Source organism: Anas acuta, chromosome 2 (assembly GCF_963932015.1).
Source record: "Anas acuta chromosome 2, bAnaAcu1.1, whole genome shotgun sequence".
NCBI lineage: Eukaryota > Metazoa > Chordata > Aves > Anseriformes > Anatidae > Anas > Anas acuta.
The window spans coordinates 21,873,983-21,895,681 of NC_088980.1; the positions used below are offsets into that span (position 1 = coordinate 21,873,983).

At 42.2% G+C, this 21,699-nt stretch overlaps 1 protein-coding gene across 4 annotated transcripts in view; it reads left to right on the top strand.

The window, feature by feature from the left end:
• The window catches only part of RSU1 (Ras suppressor protein 1), a 96,375-nt gene that overhangs the window by 61,915 nt on the left and 12,761 nt on the right, over positions 1–21,699 (top strand). The window lies entirely within an intron of this gene.

The window sequence follows — 21,699 nt, forward strand, 5'->3', positions numbered from 1 at the left end:
TATCTAAACAAAGTACAACTAAACACCTGAAATGGTAAAAGATGGCCAAATAGGTATTGTTCGGCAGACTTCAGCATGAAGTGCGCTGTTGGACGTGAAGATGAAATAGTAGAAATGCTTTGAAGGGTGGTTCTGCTCAGGGAATGTTTTAGCATCTTGTAAAACTGGCTATCAACTCACTATCATGCCTGGTTGCTTCAAAGTTGGCTTTTTATTAAAAAATATATATATTTAACCTGGAAATACTGTAAGTTAAAAAATAATTAAAAAAATAAAAGGTTTAGACATGCTATCTATAGTATGTATAGGAAAAATATGCATATTTTGTTGCTCTTTTTGTCAGCACCTCTGAGGGAGATGCTCTTTTGATACTTGTCTGGAGTTCTTTTTTGATTTCATGTTTGTTTTATTGTTCAGTGGCATTTTTATTTCATAAAGTTAAAAAACACTATCAACTTTTCTTTTGTGTTCTTATTTGTTAGTGAACCATGTTCCAAGTAATGGTACAAACTCAGGTGTTTTATTTAGCGGTGAGTCTCTTGTTACAGAACAGGAATATTTTTCAGTATCGCTGGCAGGAGTTCTGCTTAGCTGTAACTGAGGTGTTCTGCTTGCAGTGGGACTGGCTCAGTTCTAGGATTTGAAGTTCAGATAATCAACATATACCAAAATCAACATGGTCTTAAGATCAAATATGCACCAGCCTAAAACACTGTTTCACACCTGATACAATTTCCCTTTCAAACTCACTTTTCTCTTATTTTCTTTGTAAAATTTCTAACAAGTTCTGATTTTATTCTTGTATTCAGGGAAAACACCTATTTCCTCTAGTTTTTCCTTTCAGTAGAGGGGTGCAAATGTTTTAATTGTGGTCCTTTTTTTGTGGCAGACAGAAAGCGAGTAGGTATCTTTCTCCTTAGAGATAAAATCAGCACATTCGCAGTCCTCCTTTGAAACTTTGAGGCCCATTTTGCCAAAGGATGAAACAGATTAGAAAGAGAAAAACGCTTTCCATGTTAGGAGAGGGTTCACAAAAATTTTATCTGGTCAGAAAAAAGTGTTACAAGATTGAATTCCTGTCCTCTGCAGATGTAATTCTTGTGTGTCAGAGCCTTCAGTCTGCTGTCAGTGTCTTTCAAGAGTAATACAGGTATGTAAAGGGAGGGGGGAGACTTATGTAGAGAGTGATAAAATTATTCCTCTGGGAAATACTTTTTGTTTGTTTATTTCAAAGTAAAGGTTTTTGTCTGTCCCTGAGTGAAGGAGCAGCATGACCTAGAACAACCCAGCAGGGAGCCTGTGACACAGGAGGATTTTTTTTAGTTTAGAAAAATAAGGGGAAAAAAGAATTTATAATTATTTCTTTATTCTATTGGATTTCTTTGGTTAGAAATATCTTTCTAGGTCAGCAGTCATGTTCACAATAACTTTTTTGCCATGGAATTTGTTGTGCCAACTGAAGCCCATTTAAAAAAAAACAACACTAATATTCTGTAAATTTCAAATTATTTATTAGGTTAAGATAATCTATATGGATGTATCTAAATGTGATTTGTGTATTACGAGTCTGTAAAGCTGTAACAAAATCTCTTCCGACTGTAATCATCTGGAAAACAGCCAGTGAAAAATGAGTACACTGGGTGACCCAAAACCCATCAGTTTTGGATCAGTTTTACAGCAAGAACAGTCGCAGATTCAGAGCTTACAGGTTTTGAGTGGCCTTACTTAGGAAGTATTTCAGCATTTCTTGTAATTCTTGGATTGTGAGGAATAATCTGGGGCAGATTTAAAACCAAAAAAAAAAGGAAGTATGTTTGTTTGTTCATTCATTTTTTACACATCATTCAGCTGTGTGAACCGATTGTGTGAAGCTGTTCCAGAGAGAGATAAACTGGTGGAAGATAGGTCCATGAAGGACTGGACTGCTAAATGAAATACCTTAAATGTGACCTGAGTTCAGGAATTGTCTAAAACTGATTGCTGGAAGAAGAGTTCCAGCAATCACAGGCACTGCCTACACCATTACCTCCTGGGCATCATTTTTCCCTTGGGAAGGAGCTGTGCTGCCATTTCCTGCAGGTGCCTTGCATGTGGCCAGAGTGCTCATGTTGTGGGTAAAGGCACAGTGTTCAGGCTCTGGAGCTGGATCCACTTTAGATACTGCAGGCAGAGACAGAAAAACAGAGCCCTGTTTTTCTCGGAGATGTGGCATCTTCTGGTACCCCTGAAGTTCCTGCTGCTGTGGGATGTGTACATGCAGTCTGACATGCCACTTGTGTAAGGCTGCTGACCCGTGGTCTACATAAAGAGCTCTGTAACCACTGCATTGCCTGAGAGGTAGGATTAATTCAGGGCCAGTTCAACTTTGGGGGCTGGAAGCTATTTTTAAGACCTCAGCTGACTCCAGTTTGCTTCCAGAGCAGGGGTGAGATGTGCCATCATGTGGACCTGCAGCATGCCAGCTGCTCCGTGAGACCTGCAGAAACACACCCTCACGTCCTGAGGGCTTTTAGCCCCAGCAAAAGCCATCTTCCACTTCCTACTTGGCTGGAGAACACATGAAGGCAGTTCACAAGGGAGCAGCTTATGATTTGTACATTCACAGCCTACTTTACCTCTGGTGGTGTTCACTGAATCCCATTCTTCCTGCACCTTGGATAATGTAGGGGACCATCATCCGTCTCATTTTTGCATATGTGCAGTATGCTTAGGTCTTTTTAGGCAAGTTTGGAAACACCTAGAACTTCAGAAATATTTTTCCTATATCCATAAAACCTCTCCTCCACTTTGACAGAGTTATAGAAGCTTCAAAGCAACCATATAAAGGTATGAAATAGTTTTCTTTTAACAACACATAGTGGCCCCAGTTCTTATTTATGTTTCCCAGACTTGTATCTCCAACACAGTATTTTTAAAAGTCAGATAAAGTGCTTTTATCTACTGGTTATATTTTTTGATGCTATAGGAGATATGTTTAGTTTTTATGTTTGAAACTGCCAGGCTATTTTAGAACCTGCTGAAAAACATTGTCTGAGCAGAGGAGTAATCATAAAGCAAGGCTTTGGGAAATCACAGGTTTTCAGGCAGAGTTTCTAGTAAATATATTAGACCTGTAGTTAGATTTAAAGACAGTGTTTTTAAGGAGGACATGTTATTGCAGAAATGTCATTTGTCATTAAGGCTTTCCTCCAAACGAAGCACGCTTAGTTCAGTGCATTGTGAGAGTTTCTCATCATCTAAGTACCAGTGCACGTAAATGTCGCTCGGATCAGGGCTTAATATAGGAAAAATGCTTTGCTGGTGTTTGTGTGCTTGTGCTCCCTGAAAGCATCACTTGTGCTCAATAAAAGAGCCCTAGCTGATTGTTCTAATACTTTTGAGAAACCTTTTTTCCCCTCTCTTCTGTCCCTGTGTCACACACTTTAAACTTTGAGCAAATCTTTCTTTCTTCCAGTCCAATTGTATTGCGGCTGCTGCCGATTTAAAATTTCCCTGTATGAATTGGTTCAGTAACTCCAGTGAATCAGCTCAGTGACAAATGCCTTTCAAAGTCGTCCCTCAGACCTGCTGAATAATGTTCTTCTGTGACAGGTAATTCTGGTGCCTTTAAGACAGGAACTCTCAATATAATTACATTTTTTATTCACACTTGGCTGAGGGTGATCTTTTTTACTCTCTTCACAGTGCACATGTAAAATAATACGTTGTGTGTATAATTTAATGAATGGGATCAGTTATCCTTTTCACTTCACTACTCTGCCCCAACCCTTAAAAGAAAGGGAGTAAAGAAAGAACCCCCCCACTTCTTAGCAACAATCTTGACTAATGCATTGCTTCAGAATTCTAGCATCAGGAAATAGAACAAACATTTGGGGTAACTGGATTTTTCTGGAAGATCTGCTTTTAAAAGATGACACGTTAAAGTGTTTTTATATTTTTGCCTGAGTTAAGTGATACAGCGAATGCTTTTGATATAATATTTGTGTTTCATCTGAAGGCTGTAAATATTTTTTTTAGATCTACCTTAGATATGTGTATGTCTAGCAGAAATTCTCACTCTAACTGAAGCGTATCCATCATTCTTTAGGGTATCCATCACTGCACATCCTGATTCAATAAGATATGATATCTTATTATCCTTTCAGTGAGTCACTGTATTTATGGGTTGAGCTGACATTGTCCGCATGCATCTTCTTTGATGCAGAACGTTGGGTATTGTGGGACTTACTCCCCGTACTCCACATACCTTGGGATGTAGTCATGTGGTGCTGGGCCATACAAGAGACCGTTCTTATCTGTGAGTGGTATCAACAGATAACAAATGAGTTTTTGTCAGTGCAGAGTTTATATATTCAGTTCTGTTAAAATAAGGCTTCAGTTTAGTTTATAGCACTGAAAGGTCTAATCCGAATTGCTAGTTAGGGGTTTTCACGTGATTTCTTTTTCTCCTGAAGCCATCATAAAAGGCTTAGATTTATTTATTTACCCTTGCTTGATTATTCAGTGCTAACTCTCAGTAAATATTCACAAAATATTTATGAATATGGAACTCCTTTTGAGAGTTAAAAAGCATAAGGCATATTCGGATTGAAACTACTCAAGAAGTCTAAATTGGGATGGGGTGTGTGGCAGTTGAGGTTTTCATATACAGAAATAAGCTACTGAAAAGATCATGCTTCACATAGCTTTGCATGTGGTTTGGGCATGTCCATTTAACCAACAATGAATGATTAGCTGAAAGTTGTTTTCAGGTTGCAGTTATAGCAACTGTAATACAGTACACTTAGTTTGTTACAAGCCTCTTAAAAAGTAATAAAAGACCAGAACCAGGTGTGCACTTTTAGTGATGAAAAATACAGTACACGTTTCACGAGGCTAGAGGTCAGTAACGACATCTCTTCTCAAACTTTGAGGATTGTAATTTTAGAAAATAATTGTGGAGATAGGCTTGCAAATAAAACAGGAGGAAATGGGAAGAGCTGTGCTTCTGTGGCAGTAGTAGTGGCTGGTAGTGCAATAAGGGGAGGAAAACTAAATACAAGATCATAAAAGTCCACAGACATTTGAACATGAGAGCAATATTTTAGCTTATTGCAAGTGGTTGTAGGTGGGATATGGACAGTTTTAGCCTGAGTGCTAGGGAAGACCTGATAGCCAGATGTGAGTGAATCAACTCTTTACACCATACTTTCCTCTGAAGTACTTAAAACACATTGTTAGCAATCTTTAATAAGGGGGAAAAGCTTTCATCGCTCAGAGCACAGGCTGGATTCTGTCCCTTGCTGTTACGGTGCTTGAAGCACTTGGGGCCATCCAATTACAGCGATCTGGTAACCTCTTTGGAGGAGAAAACTGAAACCCGTGTCCTGAGAGATGAATGAGACGGACCTGAGGGCAGACAGCTTGCAGAATAGGCTTTTGATTAAAAAATTACCTCATTCTTAAGTACTGATTGGGGAATTGCAGAGAAACAGATGAGCTCCTGATGCTGAGAAATTCTTGCATTTCCTGCTGGAGACAAGTTTTCGTGCAGGCTGGAAGCGGCCAAAATAGCTGGCTTTTAGAAACTCCTCTTTGCAGAAAAGTGAGGTAATTTCACTACATTTTTGAGGGGCAGCGGCTGGTTTCCCCAACAGGTGCTGCTGATGGTTATTACATGCTGGTAGCAGCCAAGCAAAAGAGAAAAGTAATTCTAAAGGAAGACAAAATGCTTATTTCCACGGGGCAGAGGCGTGATCCGGATAATTTCGGAGCTGCATTTTTTAACTTCTGAAGTCCCCTCACGTCATCCCGCAGACTTGTGAAATTAGAGGTGAGAACTTCAGAAGCGATGAAAAGCAGCAGAGAAATTCCCCGAGACAATTCCAGAAGAGCATCGTTGGAGCCCAGAGGGGGGGAGACGTGCCTCAGCTGAGCTCCTGGCTTGTTTTGGGGAGGGAGGGAGGCAGAGGAGAGGTATTTTAAAGCTGGGCCATAGGCAGATGTAGCATGGAGGGGGACTTCTCCACGTTCTTCAGTGCTCAAAGGCTGCTGAAATTGAATAGGCATATTGGTGCGCCAGCACATAGCTTCGTACCACCCAAATCTGATCTCAAAGGGATCTCTGTGGAGAGGAATCACCTGGCCCAGCGTGGCCTCCTGTAGCCCGCTTTTGTCCCACTTGCAGATGGTGAGGGAGTTCCTCTGTTCTGGGGATGCCTGGCTGCTAAAAATAATTGCTAGTAGCAGCACAGTGTTAGTGGTACATCCAATGCTCCGGGTCAGACCTGTGCTCTGGGGTCAGAGCTCATCTTATCGTTGTGTTTCATGAGCCACGGTTACTAATTCTTCCTGAATAGAAATTGGGAAACCCAAGTTCTCCATTCGTTCTTTGTGCTGTTACTCAGGCAGGCCTCCCCACGCTTTCCTTTCTGTAAAGCTGCGATAGGTTTTAAACTTGGCAAAACAAATTTCTTCTGTTCTGGTGGGATTTATTCAGATCCCATCGAGTTAAAAAAAAAATCAGTCATTCCAAGAGAAGGCCAAGAGCAGCCGTGGGGCAGAGTTGTTACCTACATATTATTTCACTTGCAGTGATCCTGGCCTTTTGACTTCTGCTGTTTGCTGAGCTGTTCTGTATGTCTTGGCTGTTACGTCGGTCTTCTGTTCCTGAAATACAGAATATCTGTCCGGCTTGACAGGTGTCACTGTGTTATCATCCTGGCTTTGTAGTGCTGGGTGAAATTTCGTGCGCACGTGGTGGTTCTTTTACCTGTCTTAATTCCAAGTGGCTGTGAGGTTGTGGTGTTCATTGTCAAGATTTTGACAGGGGTTTTCAGATCCAGCTCTCCCCAAACTCTTTGGTACTCATAGGTGTTTGAGCTGTCCTAAGAGGCAGTTTAAGTTGGTACCTTGTGGAGTTAGAGTATTCTTGCCTGTCAACGAAGTTATCATTGTCAGAAGAGGAAAAAAATGTTCCCTCAGAGGGAAGTAAAAAGAATATAGAAAACATTATTAATACTCATAGCTGTAAAATATCCATGGCTTTTTTTTTTTTACTGGTTCTTTTTTTGTGGTAGGAAGGAGGGAGCTTCGGGATTTTGTTCCATTTTGTCTGGTTTTGTTCATATCTGTACGTCCAAACCTTGTATCCTGCTAATTAAATTTAAACCTCATTGCAGGCATTTCGGTGGCTTTTAATCTAATCTGCTGGCATCTATGCGTACTACGTGTGTCACCAATGTGACTTGATTTTGCGGGTAATATTTCTGAATCATCTGTGGACTTGCTTGTTTATCTCCGTAGCCACTCCATCCATCAAATTCTTGAGGATAGTCTTGACAGTTGATGTTGAAGGCTAGATCTTTTACCATGAAACATTGTTGTTGTTGTTGCTTTAAAAAAACAAAAGTACAAATATAAAAACATATATGCTGTAAATTCACTGCCTTTTAACCTCTTTAAGTTGTTGTCCACTAGTCTACGAGATGAAGAGGTCACACTCCACCATATTTTTTGAGTTTACACCCAGCAAGGATGAGCCTGTGCAGCTAAGTAGAGCACACTTCAAACATTGGTTGTGTCTCTGCTTTGGAGAAAAGTCTGATCCTCAGCATGCCAGGACGTTTTCGAGCCAGCTTTAATGAGTAAGAATAACAGTAAAGATACAACAACATAAGGTTCAGCAGTCTTGTGCGGCTGAAGCTCGTAGCTCTGCTTCTTCACTGCTTGTTGTTGTCTGCGCTGCCTTGGCTGGGAATCGCATCTTGCCTTTTGGTGCAGACCTGCGGGTAGAGAACGACTCTGCCCTGCCCTGCTCTGACATTGACCGCAGCAGAATTATTCCTTGTCTGTGGGTGAGCTGAGGAGAAGGAGAATCAAGCCTGTAATCCTGAAAAGAAGAATTGCTTAGATTTGAGCTCATGAATAAGTACTGAGTTCTAATTTCCCCACTATTTCTGGTGTTCAGATGGAGCCGGCAATATATTGAGGCTCAAGTAATAGCTCTAAAGTAGGACTGAAAATGCAGCCTTTGCAATTACTCCGTTATGACTTTGCTGGGGGCATTTACACAGCTAATGGGACCCCCATGAGGAGGTCCTTCTCCTCCTCAGGGGGTTCTTCTCATGTTGACTGCGGATGCCATGCAGTACTCTGGCTTTTGCTTTCTTTTAAAACAGATCAAAAAGATAAATCGTCATTATGAGATTGTGTGCACTGCAAGGCAGTATGTGTTCCTGTTGAGTTATTGTGAAGCTGCCTTATTTTAAAACTAAACCCATGTGTCTTAGGTGAAACTTGCAGTTATGCCCTAAGCCTTATTTTTAGGTAGTAATTCCATAGTAGCAGCCTCCTGACATTTCTTGGAGAAGCTGGGGTTCAGCTTCCTGAGGTGGAGCAATGTTAGTGCCGTTCTGCAAGGTGTGATGTCTCTTCTCTAGGAGAAGACATATGAAGGAGTCAGCATCACGTCAGCTGTGTTTGGGACTCACACATGCACTGGCGATGTCTTCTGTTTGACATTTGGGAGAAGGTATTTTCAAATTAGCAATTCTGAGCTGTGAAAATGAAGATCCTTGAGAAAAATGGCTTCCAAATTGTGGTACGCTTTCCACTGTCTAAAGAATAATACTTTCAAAATAGAAATGATTTTGTATTTCGTATGACCTGTGCCTGTGAGTAAGGTGATTGGGAATAATTATCTTCTGAACTCCCTTTGCACTAATGGCATTGTCATTCACAGCTAGAGCGGGAGGATTGAGACTTCATGGCTTAAATACAAAAGAAAAAGGCCACATACGTGGTGACTGAAATTTAGTTTCAGCAGGTTTGATTATAACAGTGAAGTGTTGAGGAAAAAAGAAAGGAGAGATCAAAACCCTTCTCTTCCCCCCTTCATACAACCCGCGTTTTGTCTCAGATGAAGAAGTTGCTCTCTGGGCTCTGCAAGAAATGACTTGTTACCCAGTACTAATAGCTTAGTTGTCATTTCTTGGGTGTTTTGTTTCTGTGTTTTGTTTTTTTTCTTTTTTCTTTTTTTTTTTTAATCAGGTCTTTGTGGTCAAGCTGCATGTAGCTACATTTGTGTTCAGGGCCGAGTAAAAAATCAGCAGGTTTTTATGTTGTTAACGAGGTGTTTGATGTGTGCTTTCCATTTGCAGTTTATCAAAGTATATTCAGGACCATACCTTAGCTGCCCCCCGCTGCCTCCTGTTTGCCCGTGGCAAAGACCCAGGTGGGGTGAGCCCAGTGCTGGGAAAGGACTAGCAACAAACCTGGCTGGTTCAGTGAAACCCCTCCGTGATTATAGGTAACACAAAGGAAAGCTGTGCTGCAGAGTGATGCGAGAAGGGCCAGGGATGCCTCCTTTCAGCGCGCTGAATCAAAGGGTTTGGCAGGCAGGCTCGTGTCTCTCACTGCAGCAATTCCTGGCAGAGCTGTCTGCTTCGGACGCCGGTTTGCAGAGCTGCGCTCCCTCCTGACCAGCGTTCCAGTAAGTGGGTCCTGAGGAAAGTCGTGCATTGATCTGACAGGAAAGTTGAAAGATCATTACTGCTGAGCAAGCCGAGGCATTGTTAACTTGTCACATTAACACAGCAGTGTCTGCAACAAGCTGGGCTCATGCATCCTGGTAGAAAGGGAAGAATACTTCCACTTCTGGCTGTGAGGCACAGAGTCCAGCGAACCTGTCCTTGTGCTTTTTGTCTTCTGGAGTGTAAGAGTTGCTGCATTATATTTATCTGCACACCATTTGAACTTTTAAGCTGTGGTTACCACATCGCTTGTTGGAGTGCGGTTCTAAGCGCAGTTCTTAACAGATGGTTTTAGTTGCACTTAGGAAAATAACTGCATTTTCATCTTTAGGGATAATCGGTCAGGTTCCCTGCTGCAAGCTCATGCCCAGCCGAAAAGGAGACCGAATTAGGTTCACCCAGGACAGCTGAACAGAGGGGTGGGCACTCCTGCAGGAGCCAGCACCAGCGCTGCAAAAGGAGCAGAGCGCTGGAGGCTTGTCCCTTGCAGGGCAGAGCACAGCTGTCCTTCAGGCAGACCTGTGGGTGATCTCACACGAGGGCATTAGGCTCGTGGCTCTATTCACAACGTGATTTAGCCAGTAAAAGACCCAGCTGCTGCTTCTTATGCTAAGCTGCTCATGGGGTAGAAAAGAATGTTTGGGGGTTTTGTTTTTTCTTTCAGTTCAGCTTTTATGTAAAACGAGCAAATGAAACAGGTATGAAGGTATGAAGAGTTGAAATGGAAAACCTAACACCAAATCTTTCAGCCTTCATCCCTGCCAAAATTCCTATCTAGAAGGAAATGGGATGACTTGTCTGATGTTAGACTTGACCTGAGGATTTCCCGTATGATAGGTAGGTGATATGGTGAAATGTGTCTTACAGGAACGTCTCAAAAGAGCTAACCATTAAAGTGTGTTTGTAGCTGAAAAAAAGGTAACAAAGTTGGTGGTAAAGTCTTCAGAGAATATTTCAGCATGTTATTTTTGCTTGGTGTACATGTGGCATGTGTTGTTTTTTTAAAGCATGCTTCTTTGTGTGTTTCACAAGGACAGCAGCGGGAAGATGGGCAGCAGCAGGGGTTTGAGTGGATCCTGCAGGGACAGGAGTGGTGGAAATGGATGCACAGTGCTAGATGAAAGCCTTTTTATTTGCAAGCTGACTGGCAGCTAGTATTAAGCACTTGATCTCCTGTCCCTTAAATTAGCCCGTGGAACGATGCCATTGGCAGACTGCCCGGGTAAAATGGCATCGTGCTACCTAGGGAAACTTCTCTAGGACAAATGGTTATTATTCGCCTTAACCCCCATTTTCAGTTCCAGAGTTATCAATGAGGCTTGGAGGACTTTAACCCCAAAACCCCAAGGAGAAAATCTCACCCCATTGAATGCGAGGGATTGGAGATTTATGTTTGACTTGAGTTGAAGCTGGGAGTTCATCCATGTGCTTCCACTTGTAACTGGAAAGGAATAGCAGCGCTTTTCACTTCCCCTGCTCCAACACATGCCAGATAGTCTTAACTATCTTGTTTGGCCATTCATTCGTGTTCAATTTTATACATAACCCCCCTGTCTGGGCATGATATTTCTGGATTTTTAGGTTTAGCCCATTGTGCAGTATAACTGAGGCACTGAGAGCACTGAATGCCTGTTACTGAGCCAAGAAGACTTCGCAGAGGTCACTTTTGCTGCCACCACAGTAAAAAAAAAAAATAAAATTGTGAAACCTGGGGATTTCATTCAACACAGAAAATAATTAAAGCTTCAAGACAATCAGCAGGATTCAAATTCCTTAGCAATTTCAGGAGCAGCCAGGGGATATAAGTTTGGATGCATTAACTCATTGTGTCCTAGTGAAGCCTATCATCTTGTCTAACCTAATGGTGTAAAAGTTAGCAGCATTTTGTCTGATCGAGTCCCACCAGGTGCAGGAAAAAAGAAAAAAAAGAAGAAAAACTAAACCAGGATTGAGCTCTTGAAAACAAGTAACAATTTGTAGCTCTGCAGATGCTCAATGTAAGATCAGTTGCTATTATGACAGTACAGGGGATTGGTATTAAACGCTGCCAGAAATATATTGGATCGTATTTATATATATATAATAAAAAAGTAGAGCTTGTGAGTTAGCTGCTTTTTACATATTGTTGCAAAGAAATGCGAACTGCTTGCTCCCAGGTCTGAAGCTGGACATCTGCATGAGTTGCAGTGCTACTGTAAATATTTCTCAACATGGGCAGGTAGATGCCATCGGAAAAAAACAGAACAAATTCTTAAGTTGCCAATATTGTCACAAAGTCTCCCGGCAGAATGAAGTTGTTTGACAAAGTGTTTCCCTGGTGATTTGGCTGCAGATGAAAATGTCTTCAGCAATAAAATTCCGTGCTCGGGTCTCAGCTCTCTGTGCTCATCAATCAGCAAATGACATACCAAGGCTCTTTTTTTTTTGCTGGATTAGTTAATATGGCGGGGAAAATATGTCAGACATTGATATTCCTTTGGATTTCTATACACAGGGATTTTTCCACTCTTTAATACACATCATTTAAATAATAAAAATAAAAATAAAATATGTATTTTGTTGTCTGTAGCTTCCTTCTGTAAGCAGTAGTGCTGCAATAGGACTAACGGGAAGCAATTTCTTATGCACACAGATTTTCATGCCTGGAGATATTGCCTGCTCTCAGAAAGTCACTGTCAGTCACGGGGAAGGGAGAGCCAGGAAAAGGCTGGGGGAGAGAAGTGTGTTTGGCAGTGTTTCTACCCTTCCTGCACTGGTGGGTGCACATCCTTTGTGATTTAGGATATTAATGTTTTGCCAACAAATGGCATTTTGCAGAATTGTGACGGTGTCTGCGTTGTAAACACAGCTCTGTTGCGGATAATTATGTCCCGTATCTGCTGATACTTTCATAAAGTGTCATTAATGGCTTGAGAAAGTTCAGGTAGGTGGCTGAAAAGAAATAAATCACCCTATGGTTTAATCACCTCTGATATAACAGCAGCAAGTATCTTCTGGGAAGCTGCTTCCTCAGTTACTAAATGACTGGCAGTGATAAAGCTGCTTTCCTTAAAGGAAGCTCGATTAAGGAGATTGTTTCACAGGGTTTTATGCTACATCTGTTGTTGCCACTACCAAATTTTACAAAGGTATTTAAAATATGACAGATGTCAGTAATAACTGTTAATTCATGCCTACTTTTTAGGGGAAAAATGGGATTTGTTGCAATTCCCATAAAGATGTGTATGAAATACTTGCTGTGAAATCCTTTAAAATCCTTTTTAAAAATGCTTTTTGAATGATGATATGAGATCCCGGGAAATATCTTAACATACCTTATAGCAGATCCCCTCTGTGTAGTGTTTGTCCATCTGCTGAGGAAAATACTAAGGAAAGAGTCGTTCATTTTTCTACTAAATGTCTCAAAACAGTCACTCCTATTAAGATCCAACCACTTGTGAGGCAGAAAGAGAGCACAGATGAAAAGATGCGTATCCTGTGTGTACGTCTATATATATATGTATATAAAAGTGAGAAAATAGTGAGAAACGAGGGAAGGAAGGAAGGAAGGAAGAAAGCATAAAAGTGGTACGGAAGGAAGACCGGTAAGAAAGCAAAGGCTGACGAGCAAGAAAAATAAGAAGAGCCAAGCTTCTCGACAGGGAAGATAAATGAGGAGAATCAGCTGATTAGGCAAAGAGAAGAGATAGGAAGGAAGTGCAGCAATAGCAGAAAAGCAGAGAATTTAGTAAAAGCAGGTATCAGGGACACCAAATAATCAAAGACTATGATATAAAAAGATAGTGGGTGCCTGTTCCTTCTATCACCAATCAATGTTTGGGAGAGAAGGATGATGGACAAAAGACAAAGGCACAACCAAATTTTATTTTCTTGTTTGGTCTCCTTAGGACTCTGGGTTTCCTCTATGTGGTTTTGCATTCACCTATTGCACAGGACAGAAGAGGAACCCTTTTTGAGTGGTGTAGCCCCCTCACACAGTTTTGCTCGCTAGAAGACAGTGGATCAGGGAGCATGGCCTGCCCTTTACCTGGGACAATTTCCTTAGAGCAGCATTTCATGTTGTTAACGCTTTACAGGGTAATGGGTAGGTTGTTAACTAATGGCTGTTTTCAGCCTCTAACTCATCGGCTGTAACAATAAGAATACGTTCTCTTCCAAAGGGTGTTTTTTTAAAGGAAAAATGATTTTTTTTTTTTCTGAATTCAGGAGGTGGGAGTTAGGCAGCACTTAATGTATTGAATGCAGTGAGAGAAAATGTGAGCATAAGGTACAGAGACATGTAGGTTGGGTTTGGATGAACACATTTGTGTGTGGAAAATTATATACTGCCTCAACCAAAATGACTTTTTCCTTCTGAAAGAAAATGTTGTTTTCTCCAGTGTATTGAGAGATGCTACAGATCTCCCATTGTAGCATGTGGAGTCTTTATCCATGTACACGTAAGCAGCAGTGCTGTTAAGCTAATGCTTGCAAAAATTACTGAAGACGCCTTTAAAAAAATGATATTTCTTCCTACAAACATATATGTTTATTATATATTACATGTTACATGTTTTTATTTCATGTGCTGATTATTTTGTCTTGAAGCTGTGAGCCCGTGGACTCAGGTACGTTGTTCTGCCAGAACAAACTGTGTGCTCACAGCCCTTGTCCCCTCCTTATCAAAAATAACTTCCAAATCAAAAATCATTCAGCAAGGCTGTGAGAATAGTCTAAAGTTGCCATTTCCTGAGCTGAAATAATAATTTTAGAAGAGAGTTTTTTAAAAAAGTAAGAAGAGAGTCAAGTGAAATGAAATTGTGTTGTCTTTCCCATGGCAGGATTAATGTAAATACTGGATGGATGCAATGTGAGGAATAATAAGCCGCAGTCATGGCCCAGTTAAATAAAGTAGCAAGTAAGGGAGACATTTCTTGGAAAATATTTAGCTCAAAGTAAAGCCTTGCTAGTTTGTCCTTGCCTCACTGTCTTTTACGTGACTGTCTACAGCTGATCGCCAACATCTCTGTTTGGCAGGGACTTCTGCAAGGGAAAGCTGCTCTCAAGGACCGTGATTGTCCAGAGAAGGTTCTCAGTCTGTGTCCAGTCTATCTAGAAATACTTAAAAAACATGCTCTGCTTCTGATTTTGAATCTTTTATGTAGCCTTGTGTGGGACTGCACTGGGGCAGCTGTGGGTTTGTGATGTGAGGAACCGTGTCAGTGTTGGTGGCATCGGTGGGGAGTGCAACTCGGCTCCTAGGAGCATTGCCCAGGGAAAAGAGGCAATTCTTGAAATGGCTGAGATTAATAAGTGCAGAACAAGCCCCGAGTCGGATGGTGCTGTTCACAGGATGATGGTCGTTGCCATAGTGACCAAGAAAGTGGGGAACGGAGGAATTTTGCAGAGAATATCAGCTCAGGCTTTGGTAATGCTAAGTTAGCATTTGCTGGCTGGGCGGGAGCGATGCCGTACGAGTGCCTGAGGGCACCGGGGTCGCCCGGTGCCTGCCAGCGAGGGGCTGAGCTCACTGCTTGGGCAGATGGAGACGTGGTGCCCTCCATCCGAAAATAGACCCGCCTCGTGCTCACATATGCAGGTTATTCCCAAGTTATCTGTTGGCACCTTTCCTGTCTGGGTAATTGCTTCTGTTTCCTCACCCGTTCTGGAAGCGCTGGGTTTGGCTCTGACAGCTGCTGCTGTGGGGAGGATTTCCAGGTCCTCTGCCTTGAAAGGACCAACCTCGTGTCCCCGAGGCTGCCGGTGCCCTCCCACGCTGGCTGCCTACTTCTGTTGGCAAATTGGGAGAAGTGTGAAGAGTAACCATCGTCTGACTTCTTCTCTCTGCCTCAGCGGTAGTTTGGGCTCCCTGTATTTTCTCTCGATACGGGGAAAACGCGGCACTGGCATCAAACTAAATCAATATCCGCTTTGCACTAAGAAGCTAATTTTTGCTTAAATAAGAATTACTGCCTTTTACTAAATACGTGGAGCCCATCAAGCGGGTGCAGTACTAAAATGTCAGGTGAATGAATCACGGGCAGGAAGGAGAGTCAGGACAGAGCTTGTCTCTAACGTGGAGTCTGAATCTGGACAAGTATAAGAACTGCTCAAGACCAAGATATATGACTGCTCTGATACAAAGTAAATAGCATCTTTAAAATTAATATCCTTGGTATGAGCCATCTTAATACTTCCCTTTTGCAACATTTATTTTTTCATTAATGGAGCTAATGTGGCCACAAGATGGATGCGAAGAAGTGACAAGCACCATCTATGCTTAAACAGGGAAGGGTCTGCTGAAGTCTGTGCTTATGCTGCACTTTCTTGGTCTTGAAGTTGTGGTACTGGAAAGCAGACTTAAGGAGAACTTGCCAGACATCCGGGGATTTGTTCTTCGTGTCAGTCGAGGGCCCCTCATGTTCTGTTTTTGTTCTGCATTCACATGGTCTGAACTCTCATCTGTTCTTTCACTCGCTTCATGCTCCCTTTCTTCACCAAGGTAAGAGTTGTCCATGTGGTTTGTACAAAATACCAGTGTAATCCCCTTTTTCCAATGCCTAGGTCAGCAGCTTGTCCATGCATGAAGCTTCGCATGCCTCACCCCCTTTTGTCCTCATAAATCCGCCTTCCCCTCATCCATCCTCTCCCTAACCCATCCCTGAGGCAGCTTGCTCCAGGTGCTGGCATTTCTGAGCTCTGCTGGGGGCAAGTGCTGCAAGGAGACAGGAGGAAAGAGAGGGGATTGTTAATGCTGGTAAGGAGGATGGCATCCATCCGCTGCTGTTTTGATCTATAGACCATTACCCACAGGCCTGGATGGCTGAAACAGCCGCACCTGCTAACTAAATGCGAGAGGTCACAAACCCACAGCCTCGGTGTACATGCACCTTTCCCCTTTCATTTTCTCGTTTTCACCAAAATCAATACGACATTGCTCATTGCCCTGAACATTCCCCGAAATGTGGGAATTCATCAAATAATCCAGCCTTCTGCAGTTATCTTGTTATAGACAAACACAGCCAGAAATGCCACTTGGCCAACAATCATAACATCCAGGGATGAAAACCACCCTTCTGTACTCCTAGGCCATTGGTCTCACAGTAGGTTTTTTTTTTCCAGTCTATGCTGAAGCTTTTCTTACAAAGCTGTTCTACAGATCGATCTAATACCTCTTTGGCAAGAAATCCAGGCTGAACGTTATTTTTTAGGTCTCTCCCATTGTGCTGGTTCCTCACCGTTTGTTGTGTCAGCTTTGCACATGCTCGTAGGGCTTGGGTGATGGTGGAGTTCACTGTACACCGTAGGTGCCTGGTCCTTTCTCTGACTACACCTTCGGATTCACACCATGTTGACTTGCTGATCTGAAGGGGAAGTACTCCAAAAATAAAAGTTTTTTTTTTTGTAAGTACGTACCGGAAAGTCGTCTGAGCAAACTGTACTGTAACCACCAGCCCAAGCGAAGTCAGTGTGCCCGTGGTGGTGGTTGTTGGGTTTTTGTTAAGTTTATTTTGAAATTGTGGGAGAAGAGGGGTGTTTTTTGTTTGTTTTTCTTTTTTATATGAAGGGATGTATTTCTTTTTGTTAGGCACAAAACTAATATAACAGTAATAAAATGGAAATTTTCTTAACTAGAAAAATACGGGTGGTTCTGGGTTTCGTTTCGTTTGATTTTCAGTGAAAAGTATCTCAAACAGACTTTAGTTGGGAGGTTGGCATAGATAGGAGAAAACACTTGAGTACAGTAATGTTTAACTTCTGAATTAAGTATCTTTCATTAAATAAAAAAACCTATTGTGATATATATTTCAGTTTGGTGTTCAATCTTGATCCAGTTTACTTGCTGTGATAAAAACTGCAGTCCACTGAAACCCCAAAGAGATTCATAGAGAGCAGTTGTTTGCCATGGAGCCATTTCTCAAAGATAAATTATGTAGCAGTAAAGACAAGTTCATAAACTTTATTGTATTGCTTTAGTAGCGGTGCTTTAGGTACTACCAGGAAGGCAAATTTGACACTTAGGCCTTCCCCAAGGTTTATTAAACTGTCGTAGAAACTGCCAGTGTTACATTTTTTTTTCCTTTTAGGATCTTTTTCTAAGCTCAGGAGTGGGAGGGGAGAGGAAGATGATCTTTTTTTTTCTTGATCTTTGCTTAGTCTTTCTGACTTCCCAGTTACACTAGCAAGTAAAGAGAATCATACTATCAGGGAAAAATGATACTCTTTATACTTGATTGACTCAAACCCATGTTGCTTTTTATAGCCTTGCCATTTTTCTTCAATAGCATGCATCTTTGTCATAGTTTTAAAATTAGCTAGAAATAGTACAGTTACAGTTCTTCTTAAAATTATGTGCCGCTATGAGTAATATGTACTATCCACGTTTTCCATATGTTGAGACAATGTTCTGGTTTTATGTGTGTAGTAAAAAAAAATAGTGATAAACAGTCAGTCGAGTAGAACTGTGGCTTAATAACTGAATACTGAAAAAAATAGGATCAAATTCCTTTATATATGTTCATATATATATGTATATTTAAGAGAATTGTAAGACAAAATGTTCTGTGGGCCCTTATGTGGGAACCCTGAACTGCTAGGTCTTTCTGGCCTTTGCAGACCGTATTCGTGTGCAATGTTAGCACCAAAGGGTTTCTGGATGCTTGCTTTTAATTGATATATTTTTCTGAAGAATTTCAGACGATCTTTAAGCAGCTGTCGTTTTCACTGGGTTTCATTTTAGGAAAAATGTAGGAATGTTGAACCGTTGTTATTCTAGATGATGCTGCAGTCTCTTTGGAGACACAGTTCAAACTGCGAGGTACAAGGCTGAAAGACTTAAAGATAAGGGGAAGAGTTTGTCTTCGCTGCCCATGCAGGTATATCATTTACAGCATAATAGCTGTTCTACTGTCAGATCCAAGGCACGGAGATTTTTAGCCACAATATCTCTGTTCGAGTTCAGTCCCTGGGACCTGCCTGGCCGCATCCTGGTAAATACAGCTTTGTCTTTGTCACTCTGAACATGTTCCGGAGAGGGAGCAAACAAAGCTGCTTTTCTTGTGACAAAAATCTTTTTGACAGTAAAGTATAGCCAGGCAGAGAGCTAATACCTATCCACTGACTTACATTTTAACCCTCACGGCCTTTAACAAAGATCTAACATGTGGGCATCAAGAACTCAAGAGTGATTTCAAGAATGCAGGCACAGATGTTACGAAAGGGACCAGATGTCCACCCTGTGTTGGAGCAGCCACGTGAATCGTGAACCTCATGAATCCCCTTTCTTGACAGTCCTGTTTTCCAGTGCATGGACTAATCGAGTGGGTAACTGCCTGGAAACACCATTAGAGACCGACTTCTGCATGGGTTGGTTGTTCAGCCGAGGAATGTGCTCTCAAAGCACCCACAGGTCAGCGCAGAGCACCGAGCAGTGAGCTGACTGCAGCTGGGGTGCTTCAGTGAAAACACAGCGGTATCTCCAAAGTGGTTGTTAGACCATAAATTACAAGAGATGGGACTGAAGGAAGCGAGCCATCTTTTGTGTATGCCCTCACTTTGGCACCAAGCAGCTCTTTGACTTTCAGAGACTCGAGTGTTCGGTCTGCATGAGCCTCTCGGTACAGATGCTGCTCATTTTGTTTGTCAGTGAATAGGTGAAAGCATCCAAAAGCACCAATGCCAAATTCTCCAGTGCCCGGGTATTATCTGCACAGAGCTGCTGTGTCTAGGCAAAGCTGGTATTTATAAGGGCTCTGGGGTGGTGAAGAAATTAGGCAGCCTGTGTAAGGGAGAAGATGTTTTAGGCCATAAAGGGGGATTGATTTGTGGTTATTATTGCTGCCTTTGATCTGCCAACAGGGATCTGAAACTAATCCACCAGAGCAGCACAACCCTGATATATAGTGCCAGATGGAGATGCCAGAATAGGTTACTCCCGCTGTCTTTGATGCTGCCTTATCATGAAATGATAAAACAGGTAGACAAAGCGAGTAAAGGTTAGGAGAGTGTGCACTGAAGGAAGGCAGCTGGCTATGCAAAGTGGCTGCCAGTTGTTAGAGCCACTGCAGGATCAATTAGCCACTCCCAGCGTTATCCTAACCCGATGAAAGACTGGCAGAGCTGACCGCACAGAGCTGCTGCTTGGTGTACAGCATTTAACATCCACAGAAGTGAAAAACAGTGCTTTGTGTAAGGACTTTGTTCACTGTGAGTTCATGCTCCACCTATGAAGTGGATCGAAAATAAATCTTACTTTATAACTTTGTGCGGTAAGCAGTGACTGTGGCACAGCTGCTGAGATGTTGGTGGGGTCTTAGCACTTCTGATTTCATTTTGTTTAGGCATTCGAGCAATTTGGGGCTTAGTAACACTATTAGTTCTCCATAGATCTCACGGTGATGTCAGTCAGCATGCCCATTGCATAAGAAGAGTTTTATATAGATGTTGGATCGATTGGCAGGGAGTTGTCGATAAATGTATCTCCCAGACACTGTGCAATTGACAGGCTAATGAAGTGCTTTCGCAGCGACAGAGAGCTGTTGACAAATCTTTTTCTGCTTTGCTTTCCCCATTTCTGCCCTGGCATTTCTCATAAATCTGCTCCATGCCACAAGCTGAGGAGAAACCAGGATGGTTTCGCAAGGGGGGACCCATTTGCTACCCTGTGTGCTTAGAGTGGGATTTTGCAAGCATATTATTAGCCTGAGTGGTGGGGAAGCAAAAAGAAAGGACAGTAGTCAGTCAAAGGATCACGTTTGCCCTCTCTGCAATGTGTTTTCCAGCATGTTTCCAAGAAGATGCAGAGCAGGTTTGTTGCTCCCCATTGCTGCCCTCTTTCTGCCTTTCATTTTTGCTGTGCCATGTACATTGATTCACTGCAAACAGTTCCAGCACTGTGCTCCTTTTCCCCTAGCCCAGAAGCAGATGGAACCTCTGGCTTATTTTGCACCACTCGTTAAGGCTCCTGTGGGTGCCTTTTGCAAATGTCTGATGACCAAGCAAAGTCGTTCCTGGCCTTTTAAGTAAAAGTTCCATATTTGTTCCTGTAACTCACTGCCATACGTAAGCACCTACAATTTAGGAGGAGTGCTGCCTACCTACAGCAAGAAGATGTTCAGCAAAACCCATGCATAAGCCTACCTTCCTTGTAAGAGAGGCTATTTTGGTTAATGTGTGCAGTAAGGAACTCGGAGTGACTCACTGGCACTAGCTGTTACAAACAGTTGATGAGAAGACATCATTTTCACTCCAGTGCTCATAACCAGCCTAGATGTTCTTCGTATGTTGCTGTGTAGTCTGGGGCTTGTGAGCTGTACTGCAAGCACAATTTGCCTATTTGCTTGCATCGAAAGGCTTCATAATAATGGCTGTGAGTAGATGATTTAAATAATGAAGAACATGTGGTTTGACTGGCATCATAAAGCAGTGTTTGGTTTTGCACAGTTTCAAAGATACGCCTCAGTTGCTAACACTAATTACAACGCAGATTATGCCAAAACCTCTGTTGTGATTCCTAGCCGTGAATAACCTGAAGATCTGTGCGTTTCTCAAGCTCAGTGGAGGGCTAAAATACAAAATGTGATTTTCAGATGAGAGTATTTCACAGGAAAGCCTGTGCTGTGCAGCGTGCACTAGTAGACTTTCAGTTTTTGTATACAGCCTGCGTGGCAGAAAGGGCCAAACCTTGCACCCACTGAAATCAGAAGCAGAAGGTGTTGTTTTTCTTGAAATCAAAATCAGGCTGGCTGCATGTTGCCGTTTCATTTTAGTGGGCATCAAGGAAGAAAGGAGGCCTTCAGAAGGCTCCGCGTTCTTCTTGCTGTGGGCCTTGAAACAGCCTGAAGGCGGCTCAGGAAGCCATGCAGGCTTTGTGATGCCAGGACTTACTCTTTCATGTCCATTGCTGTCGTTTTCAAAGAAGGATTTTTTTAAAAGGTGCTACTGGTGCTTTCCAGAGTGGTGGGCACCTTCTGGCTTTGCCAGAAGCCAGCGTGAAAATCTGCAGGAGCAGGGAGGATTCACACAGCTGGTGAGACTTCGTGTCTCACCCAGCTCACCCAGCACTGCGGTGTACAAATCAAAGGAAAATATTGCCATCAGGAAAAAATGAGTATATTGCAATTTGTTTCTAGTAGTCAGAAGGAAGCCCAGCCCTTCCCTCAAGGTGTTAATGGCATGAAAACATATTCTGCGATTCTCCTGTTGTTTC